The 11,677-nt window shown below is 40.8% G+C and overlaps 1 pseudogene; it reads left to right on the top strand.

Moving 5' to 3' along the window:
• LOC112073617 (plasma membrane calcium-transporting ATPase 2-like) overlaps positions 1–11,677 on the top strand; it is a 77,195-nt pseudogene that overhangs the window by 27,192 nt on the left and 38,326 nt on the right.

The following is an 11,677-nucleotide window of genomic DNA, read 5'->3' on the forward strand; positions in this document are numbered from 1 at the left end:
AGAATCAATGAGTAGGTGTGTCCAAACTTTCGACTGGTACTGTATAAACCATTAAGTTGACAGACAGCACCAATGGTGTGATATGGACTGTTACCCCTTCACACCATTCTCCCACGACAAGCCGGCGGAAACGACACTAAATCTAAAAATGAGGTGAACCAAGCCTTATTGAAATGTTCCTTTCTCTCTTTATATAATAGTGCGTCCTTCGGCTGGCTGCATGCCTGTGTTTCTACCCGTCAACAGGATCCTACATGCTTGTTTGAACATTTTCACACAACAGATGTACAGGAACAGACTTGGATGTCCATATTAGGAAGCACACAGTCATTGTAGCCTACCCACACTCACAGACAACTTTAGCAAACTCCAACACTCATTCTAGAACCCTCATTCTAGAACCTTCCTTCTACAACCTTCATTCTACAGCCTTCATTCTAGAACCTTAATTCTAGAACCTTAATTCTAGAACCTTAATTCTAGAACCTTCATTCTACAGCTTCATTCTAGAACCTTCATTCTACAACCTTCATTCTACAACCTTCCATATCTACACCTTCATTCATATCAACCTTCATTCTAGAACCTTCATTCTAGAACCTTCATTCTAGGAATCTTCATTCTACAACCTTCATTTCTATAATCTTCATTTCTACAACCTTCATTCTATAATCTTCATTCTACAACCTTCATTCTACAACCTTCATTCTAGAACCTTCATTCTACAACCTTCATTCTACAGCCTTCATTCTACAACGTTCATTCTACAACCTTCATTCTACAACCTTCATTCTAGAACCTTTATTTAACTAGGCAAGTCGGTTAAGAAATAATTCTTATTTACAATGACGGCCTAACCCCCCCGGCCAAACCCCGGACGACGCTGGGCCAATTGTGCGCCGCCCTATGGGACTCCCAATCACGGCCGGAAGTGATACAGCCCTGGATTCGAACCGGGGACTGTAGTAACGTGTCTTGTATTGAGATGCAGTGCCTTAGACCTGCTGCGTCACTCGTAGCTCCACACGGCCATAGATATAAATACCCCATACAGTATATACACAGTACACAGATTTAAAATGTGAGATGGGATTGCACAATAAAGTCGGGGACTTATTTCCATCGTGGTCCTTATTGTTTTGCATAGATACAGTACACATACAGAAACATACTGTAGATCCAGATACATTACAGAGATACAGACATAAAACAACAATTATACTGTTCACGCGTTAGCAAGCTTTTGAAATGATTTTTAGATGGCTATGGCGGCTAATATGAATAATGATTATTTTGAGACAGAGGATCATGGAGGCTGATAGCTAGTTTGAACACTATGCAGAGGACTGTGTCATCGTCGACAGCGCCTTCTCAGTGATAGACAGTTCTGCTGATGACGGCTGGGGATGACAGAACCAGGAGGCTCATCTTCACATTACAATCACAGTGTTTTGATGTATCCTCTCTGAGTCCTCCACGCACACACACACGCACACGCACACACACACACACACACACACACAGTGAGGCTCTGCAGAAGTAGAGCTCAATCCGAAGAGGTACATTGGAGAGGACAGCATGTGCTGCCGTCTCTTGTCCTTGTCATAGCCAGCTAACACACACGTGTACAACAGCACTCTGTTGTTAAACCCAGATACCAACATAACAGTCCTCACACGCTGAGGGGCTGAAGTGACATACAAAATGAAATTGTCTACTGTTTGAGAACTGGCCCTTCACATTGAAAACTCTAACCTCTGTACTGTAAAATGAAGGTAAGCAAGCACTTCAAATCTCCACTACAAATCTCCACTACAAATCTCCACTTCAAATCTCCACTTCAAATCTCCACTACAAATCTCCACTACAAATCTGTCATGGCCCCAAAATCTCCATCAAAATCTCGCACTTCATCTCTTTCCAATCCCACTGTCCAATCTCACTTCCAATCTCCAACTACAAATCTCCACTTGCAAATCTCCACTTACAAAATCTCACCTTCAACTCTCCACTTGCAACTCTCCACTTCAACTCTGCCACTTCAAATCCTCACTTCAAATCTCCACTTCAAATCTCCACTTCAAATCGTCACTTCAAATCGCCACTACAAATGTCCACTTCAAATGTCCACTACAAATCTGCCACTTTCAAAATCTCCATCCATCTACGCAAATCTCCACTTCTCAAATTCTCCACTTCCATCGCCACTAAATCTCCACTTTCAAATCTCCACTACAAATGGTCCACTTCAAATTCCACCTTCAAATCGTCCACTTCAAATCCTCCACTTCAACTCTCCACTTCAAAATCTCACTTCAAATCTCACTTCCAAATCTCCACCATTCCACTTCAATCCCCTTCAAACTCATCAAAATCTCCCCACTTCAAATCTGTCCACTTCAAATCTCACTTCCAATCTCCACTACAAATCTCCACTTCCAATCTCCACATTCCTCCAAACTCACTCCAATCCACTTCAAATCTCAAAAGATAAAGCATAGAACCACAAATAAATGGTAGGATGCTGCAGTATGAGGTTCAAGAGCCCTAGCCCACCAGAACCAATACACTTTTGAGATGCAGCAAGTAATAACAGGCGTTTCTTTTACAAAACAATAAAATATACATTTCCAGAAATGTTGTTAAATTAGCTTTTATTTGTTTAAGGAAAATGATGAAAGAGAGAAGTTATTCTTTTTAAGCATGGCATCGGGTGTTTTGTCAATGACAGACGTAGTTTAAAAATATGTGTCCGCGTTGATGTTTAATTTCAGGAGAGACAAATAATCAGATGATGCGGTTAATTGTGAATGTGAAACATCTCCTTAGTACTGTAACGACTGACAGGATAGCGTCTTGGTAATATATTTATATTACATACAGAATACTGGTCACAACTCATTTAAATGTCCCACACAGTCATTTTATTTCAAAGTAAAAAAATCCCTTGAATGACCAAAACATAACCCATTATATTGTTTTTACTCTATTAAAATACTCAGAATTAAAGAAATTTTACTTTTTTTTCTAATCTCTATCAGGAAGCCTGAAAGAACAGTCTGAGTGGGAATCCAGTCTCAACACTATAAATCCAGTCTCAACACTACGACATCCAGTCTCAACACTATAACATCCAGTCTCAACACTACAACATTCCAGTCTAACACTATAACATCCAGTCTCAACACTATAACATCCAGTCTCAACACCTATAACATCCAGTCTCAAACACTACAACATCCAGTCTCAACACTACAAAACAGTCTCAACACACAACATCCAGTTCTCAACACTATAAACATCCAGTTTCAACACTACGACATCCAGTCTTCAACACTACGACATCCAGTCTCAAACACTTACAACATCCAGTCTCAACACTATAACATCCAGTCTCAACACTACAACATCCAGTCCAACACTACGACATCCAGTCTCAACACTACAGCAATCTAGTCTCAACACTACGACATCCAGTCTCTACACTATAACATCCATCTCAACACTATAACATTCCAGGTCTCAACACTACGACATCCAGGTCTCAACACTACGACATCCAGTCTCAACAGTACGACATTCCAGTCTCAACACTACGAACATCCAGTCTCAACACTCGACATCAGTCTCAACACTACCACATCCAGTCTCAACACTACAGCATCTAGTCTCAACACTACGACATCCAGTCTCTACACTACGACATCAACAGTCTCAAACACTTTATAACTATCCCAGTTCTCAACACTATAACATCCAGTCTCAACCACTATAACATCCAGTCTCAACACTATAACATCCAGTCTCAACACTATAACATCCAGTCTCACAACTACTAACAGTACACAGTCTCAACACTACGACATCCAGTCTCAACACTATAACATCCAGTCTCAACACTACGACATCCAGTCTTCAAACAGTTACGACATCCCCGTCTCAACACTACAACATCCAGTCTCAACACTATAACATCCAGTCTCACCACTACGACATCCAGTCTCACCACTACGACATCCAGTCTCAAAACTACGACATCCAGCCTCAACACTACGACATCCAGTCTCAAACACTACGACATCCAGTCTCAAAACTACGAAACATCCAGTTCTCAAACACTACAACATCCAGTATCAACACTACGACATCCAGTCTCTACACTATAACATCCAGTCTCTACACTATAACATCCAGTCTCAACCACTACGACATCCAGTCTCAACACTATAGCATCCAGCTCTCAAACACGTATTAAACATCCAGTCTCAACACTATAACATCCAGTCTCAACACATAACATCAGTCTCAACACTTATAACATCCAGTCTCAACACTATAACTTCCAGTCTCAACACTACGACATCCAGTCTCAAAACTACGACATCCAGTCTCAACACTACAACATCCAGTATCAACACTACGACATCCAGTCTCAACACTACGACATCCCAGTCTCTACACTTATAACATCCATCTCTACACTATAACATCCAGTCTCAACACTACGACATCCAGTCTCAACACTATAACATCCAGTCTCAACACTATAACATCAGTCTCAACACTATAACATCCAGTCTCAAACACTATAACATTCCAGTCTCAACACTTATACACATCCAGTCTTCAACACTATACATCCAGTCTCAACACATATAACATCGCAGTCTCAACACTACGACATCCAGTCTCAACACTATGACATCCAGTCTCTACACTATAACATCCAGTCTCAACACTACGACATCCAGTCTCAACACTATGACATCCAGTCTCAACACTACGACATCCAGTCTCAACACTACGACATCCGCCATATCTCTGAGGTGTTTTTGTTCTTCTAATATTAGTTTGAATACATAGACCTTTGTTCATTACATGATCAATGCTTTATCCAAGAAGCTTGAGTCTGATGTGGGCAATGAAAGGGGTTCTTCAGCAAACATCCACTACATTGTTGTTAGCGTTAGCTAGCCATTTAGGAGGAGAAAACTGCACTCCGGTAGCTAGCTAACGTTAGCACCTGCTACAAAAGTTAGCAAGGCAAATTGAAATAAATTGCACTAACTCCACACAAAAATAAACTCTAAAACCAAGAAAACAATATATAATCTAACTCCTCCATCTCCTGTAGTTTGAAGAAACTAATTTGAATTAAATAATATTTAAAAAATGCTCAACTATCACAATCTCTATCCAATATGTCACCAACTCACCAAGCTTCTCAACACGTCAGACAACATGTCAGTTCATAATGCAAAAGCTTTGATTGGTTGGAGTACGTCCTCCGGAAGTGGTCACAATTACCATGTAGGCCTATGGAAGGGGCTGAGGTCTACGAGTCTCCTAGGTTTTGTATTGAAGTCAATGTACCGAGAGGAGGATGGAAGCTAGCTGTCCTCCGGCTACATCATGGTGCTACCCTACGGAGTGCTGTTGAGGCTACTGTAGACCTTCGATGCAAACAGTGTTTTAATCCATTATTTGGTGACGTAAAGTTTTATCTAAAAAGCATAACTTTTTTTATGTTTTCTGAAATTGACTCCTCTGAGGAGCCTCACAATGTAGTCAATCTCAAACACACAATTTGACTTCTCACCCCATGGTTCTGTATCTCTCTCTCTCTCCATCTCCCCAGCCTGCCACTAAGGAGGGTGGTCTGCCCATGCAAGTGGGCAACAAGACAGAGTGTGGTCTGCTGGGCCTGGTGCTGGACCTGAAGAGAGACTATCAGCCCATCCGCAACCAGATCCCAGAGGAGAAACTCTACAAGGTCTACACACCATTATTGTTTAGGTTATTTGTGGTGGTGATGATGATGATGTTTTTTATTTATATAAAGTTGTCTCTAATTCTAATTCTGTCTCTAATTCTAATTCTGTCTCTAATTCTAATTAATTCTGTCTCTAATTCTAATTAAGTCTGTCTCTAATTCTAATTCTGTCTCTAATTCTAATTCTGTCTCTAATTCTAATTCTGTCTCTAATTCTAATTCTGTCTCTAATTCTAATTATGTCTCTAATTCTAATTCTGTCTCTAATTCTAATTCTGTCTCTAATTCTAATTTTTAATTTTTCAGGAGAGACAAGATAATCAGATTACATGCGGTTAATGTGAATGTGAAAACACTCCTTAGTTTACTGTAACGACTGGAATGGAATGCGTCTTGGTAATAATATTTATGATTACCTAACAGAATACTGGTCACAACGGGTCAATTTAAATGTCCGCCAGCCAAGGGGATCATTTTTTTATTTGATTTCAAAGTAATAAATATCCCTTGAATGACCAAACATAAAACCCATTATATTGTTTTTTTAACTCCTATAAAATACTCCAGAATAACACACGATGATTTACTTTTTTTTCTAATCTTCGTATCAGGATAGCCCTGAAAAGGAACAGTCTGAGTGGATCCGTCTCAACATATAACATCGGAGTCTCATACACTACCGACATCCAGATCTCAACAACTCCCCCACCCTCTTCCGTGGTAATGACGTTATCATGTATTTACATCCAGTGCCTTCAACACTACACAACTACCAGTCTCAACACTATACATCCAGTCTACTCACTATAAGCAGTCTTCAACACTATAACATCGTACTCAAACCAGGCACTAGCTTTAATACTAGCGAATGAACACCGATGCTTCTCAACAAGCACGTACCTGAAATAATCCAGTCTCAACACTCAAACGGGGCGATCCAGTCTCAAACTATAAACATCCCAGTTTAACAATAACGAAATCCAGTCCTAAGCATAGCAGTCAGTCCAACACGTCGAGGGTCGAACGCGCATGGGGTCGGTGAGTACCATCCAGTCCACAAATAAAACATCCATCAAACTTCACATCATTCAACACTTAGACATCCAGTCCTCAACACTACATCTTAGTCTACACTAAGAAAACACATCAGTCTCTACACTTAATTCCAGTCTCAAACACGTATAACATCCGACTCAACAACTAGAGATCCATTCAACATACCACATCCAGTTCCTAAATCGAAACAGTACGACATCCCGCCCCGACACACACCCCCCCCCGGTCCTCAAACAGCTAAATCAACATCCAGTCTCAACATACGACATCCAGTCTCAACCACCACATCAGTCGTGAACATACACGATCTGTCTCAACACTACACCTCGTCTCTAGAACAACGACATCCAGTCCAACACTATAGATCCAGTCTCAACAGCAAATATCCAGTCTCAACACTCATAAACATCTCAGTCAACTATATAATTCCAGTCTCAATCACTAATAATCCAGTCTCAACCGATAACATCCCTAGTCAGTCCAAGAACCTACGACAATCCAGCAATTCTCAACAACTAGACTCGTCTGTCACACTAGACATCCAGTTCAACACTAGACATTCGCCGAGTCTCAACAGGTCCGACATGGGTCGTGCTCCACCTTAGAACAGAACACCGTCTCAACACTATAAATCATCTCAAACCAAACTACGACATCAGGTCTCAACCGATGACATCCAGTTCAAAACTAAGACAACAGCCTAACACTAGACATCAGTCTCAACACTAAAGAACCACGTCTCAAAACTACGACTCACAGTTCACACTACAACAAATCCAGTATAACACTAGCAATCATCTATTGCCTCAGCATTACATCCAGTCTTTCTTAACAAATAAACACCAGTTTTCAACACTACGACATCCGTCTCAAACACGTTAAGGTGAACGAACTAAATGCTCAGTCTCAACACTAAAAACAATCAGGTTTCAACTATAATCAGTCTCAGCACTATAATCCAGTCTTCAACATATACATCCAGTTCTCAAACAAGCTATATTCAGTCTTCAACACTACGAACTCAGTCGCAAAATACGACATTCCGTCTCAATAAATACAACATCCGTAATCACTAGACATCAGTCTCTAACATCTAGACATCTCAGTCTCTACATATAAAATCCAGTCTGCTACACTAGAACATCCAGTCTCAGAACACTTAAGCGAATCCAGTCTCAACACATAAACACAGTCTCATCGAATAATCCATGTTACCTCACATAACTATAACATCCAGTCTCCAACTATAAATCCAGTCCCACACTATAATTATGATCAGTCTAATCACTTAAATAAGATAAAATAGAATCCAGTTCAACATATAACATCCAGGTCTCAAATCCTAAGCATCATTCAACATATATGACATCCAGTCTCTACACTATAACATCCGAGTCTCACCCGTACGACATCCAGTCTCAACACTACGATCATCCAGTCTCAACGACTATGGAATCCGTCTAACACTACGTGGATGACATCCAGTCTCAACAACTACAACCAGCATATCTCTGAGGTGTGTTTTTGGTTCTCTAAATATTATTTTGGAATACAGATAACTTGTTCATTAACAGAAGAAAATAATGATCAAATGCTTTATCCAAGAAGTTGAAGTTCTGTCTGATGTGGGCACACGAAAGGGGTTCTTCCAGCATAACATCCACACATTTGTTTGTTAGTCGCATTGCCGTTAGCTAGCATCTTAGGAAGTGGGAGCAAAACTGCCATATAAAGAAAAAGCATAACATCCGGTGCTAGCTTAACGTTGCACTGCTAAACAGTTAGCGAGAGAGGCAATTGAATAAAGATTGTCTATCTACCCACAAAAAATAAAACTGTCTATGCAAACCACAAGAAAACAATATATTGTATTCAACTCCTCCATCCTGTAGTTTGTAATTAGAAGAACTAATTTGAATAAATATAATATTTTAATCAAATGCTCAAACTATCACAATTCTATATCTCCATATGTTTTAGAACACACCTTAGTTTCAACCCACTTTAATTATGCACGAGACAACAGTCAGGTTCAATAATGCAAAGCTTTCGACTTGGTGGGAGTACGTCCTGCGGAAGTTGGGTTTCAACATTACCATGTAGGCTATGGAAGGGGGCTGAGGTCTAGTAGTTCCTAGGTTTTGTATTGAAGTCATGTCCGTAGAGAGGATTGGAAGCTAGCTGTCCTCCGGCTCTCAACTATGGTGCTAGCGCTACGGAGTGCTGGTTTGGGTGGGGAATCTGAATTTTGCTAATATGATCAGGTTGACGGTCTGGTAGAAAATAGACCAGTACCGCGCGAGGTGTCCTGACCAACAGAAGTAAGCCAAGCACTTCAGGATTACCCGCAGCCATTCCTCGTGCCAGAAACAGGTGTATTTATTAATGCCCATGGCAATCATGTATTTGGGATGATAGTAAAGTTTTTAATTTGCTAAAAAGAAAGCTCATAGACACTAATCTTTTGGTTTTTTTTTTGTAAAAATGTTTTTTCTGGAATTGAACTCATCTGAGGAGCCTTCCATCAAGTTAATGATGTAGTCAATCTCTCTCATAACACACATTTGGGATTCCTCTTCGAAAGACCCCATAGGGTTCTTGTTCTTCTTCGGTCTCTCTCTCACATACTCCCAGCCTGCCACTAAAGGAGGGTGGTCTGCATGCAGTGGGCACAAGACAGAGTGTGGTCTGCTGGGCTGGTGGCTGGACTGAAGAGAACATCAGCCATCCGCGCAAGTGCCATGATTAGACAGACCGCAGAGAAACTCTTTACAAAGGTCTACACACCATTTTGTTTAGGTTATTCATGTGGTGGTGATGATGATGATGTTTTTCTTATTTATATAGTTGTCTTATTCTAATTCTGTCCTCTATTCCTAATGTCGCTCTAATTATATTTAATTTGTTCTAATTCTAATTAGTCTGTCTCTAATCTATTCTGTCTCTATTCTAATTCTGTCTCTAAGCTAAATTCTGGTCCTCTAATTCTAATTCTGTCTCTCATTCTAATTATGTCTTATCTTAATTCTGTCCTCTATTTCTAATTCTGTTCTAATTCTAATTTGTCTCTAATTCTAAATTCCTCTCTAATTCAAATTCTGCTTCTAATCAATTCCTGCTTAATATTTCTGTCTCTAATTCTACTCTTATGCTAAATTCATCCTGTTCAATATAATTATTCTATCTATTTTGTCTCTAATTCTATCTGATATTCTGTTTTATTGCTATTCTAATTCTGTCAAATCTTAATTAATTCTGTTCTTTCTAATTCTTAATTCTGTCTCTAATTCTAATTAACATTCATGTCTCTAATCTAATTCCTGTTGAATTTCAATTCTATCGTTCTAGATTCTAATTATTCTAGTCTAATTCTGTAATTCAATTCTGTCTCTAATATCTAATTCTGTTTTAATTAAATCTAGATTTAACATTCTCTGTGTCTATAGTGTCTAATTAATTCTTGGCTTAGTTACTTGTCTGGGATTATATCTGATCATTCCTGCTCTCTGTCTCCAACTAATTTCATGAATGTTATTTTATTTCGGTGTGTTCTATAACAATCTCTAACATTTTCTGTTCTTAAACTAATGTAATTCTGTCTCTATTTAGATTATAATTCTCTGTCTTCGTTAATTCTTTCGTTTCCTGACATTTAATAACGAATTTGATTGTACCTAGGTGTACAAACTTGCCAGAACAAACGGAGTGAACAGGAAGTCCATGTCCACGGTCATCAACTATAGACGGCCAGCTTCAGGATGTAAGCAAGGGAGCTCTCTGAATCGTCCTGAAGACGTGAGTGGTTTACCAGCTGATGTGATTACTATAGATTCTTCAGTTTTCCAGCGCTGTATCCAGAGGAAAGCAGCCCTTTGGCTTACCCTCTAGGCTCTCTACCTTAAGGCTCTACCTCCTACCTCTAGGCTTACCTTAGGCTCTACCCTAGGCTTACCCTTAGGCTTACCTCTAAGTGCTCTACCCTCATAGGCTCTAACCTCTCGGCTCTACCCTCTAGGCTCTACCTCTAGCTCTACCCTAGGCTCTAATAACTCAAGCCTTACCCTCTAGGTCTACCCTCTAGCTCTACCCTCTAGGCTCACCTCGTATGGCTCTACCTCTAGGCTCTGCCCTCTGGCCTACGCTCAACCTACTATACCTCTAGGATCTACCTCTAGGCTCTACCCTCTAGGCTCTAACCTCTAGGTCTACGTCTACGCACTAGTTGAGACTGAATGCGAACATGCCTCTCCCACCCCTCTCGATCTTCCTTTGGCAGAGGGCTAAGGAGCTAGGGGTGTGTGATTCAGGGGATTGATGCAGCTGCAAACACTGACTTTATGATGTCCGTCACTGATCTATCAAGGCTTAGCTGTGCTTTGATTTTGGATTGTGGCCACTTAAACTCGGGAATGACATTAAGAGGGCCAATACCTAAACACTAACTCTGACCTCTAACCTTTGCCCCCCCCCCCCCCAGGTTGCACTAAGATCTGAACCAGGGACGGTGACGCGGGTTGTTCCGTCTCCGAGATAATGAAGAAGGGACGAGATGTGTGAAGAAGGTGATCGAGCGATGGGTGTGATGGGCTGCGGACCATCTGTGTGGCGTACCGTGACTTCCTGCGACCCAGAACCTTGGGGACAACGAGAACGCATCCTATGGAGCTGACGGCCGTCTGTGTGGTCGGGATAGGAGGCCCAGTCAGACAGAGGTAGGCTGTGTCTGGTAGGATAGAGGCCAGTCAGACCAGAGGTAAGGCTGTGTCTGGGTCGGGATAGAGGCCTGTCAGACCAGAGGTAGGTTGTTGGTCCGGGATAGGGGGACCCAGTCAGACACGGGTAGCTGTG

The sequence above is a fragment of the Salvelinus sp. IW2-2015 genome, unplaced genomic scaffold (genome assembly GCF_002910315.2).
Source record: "Salvelinus sp. IW2-2015 unplaced genomic scaffold, ASM291031v2 Un_scaffold2320, whole genome shotgun sequence".
Lineage (NCBI taxonomy): Eukaryota > Metazoa > Chordata > Actinopteri > Salmoniformes > Salmonidae > Salvelinus > Salvelinus sp. IW2-2015.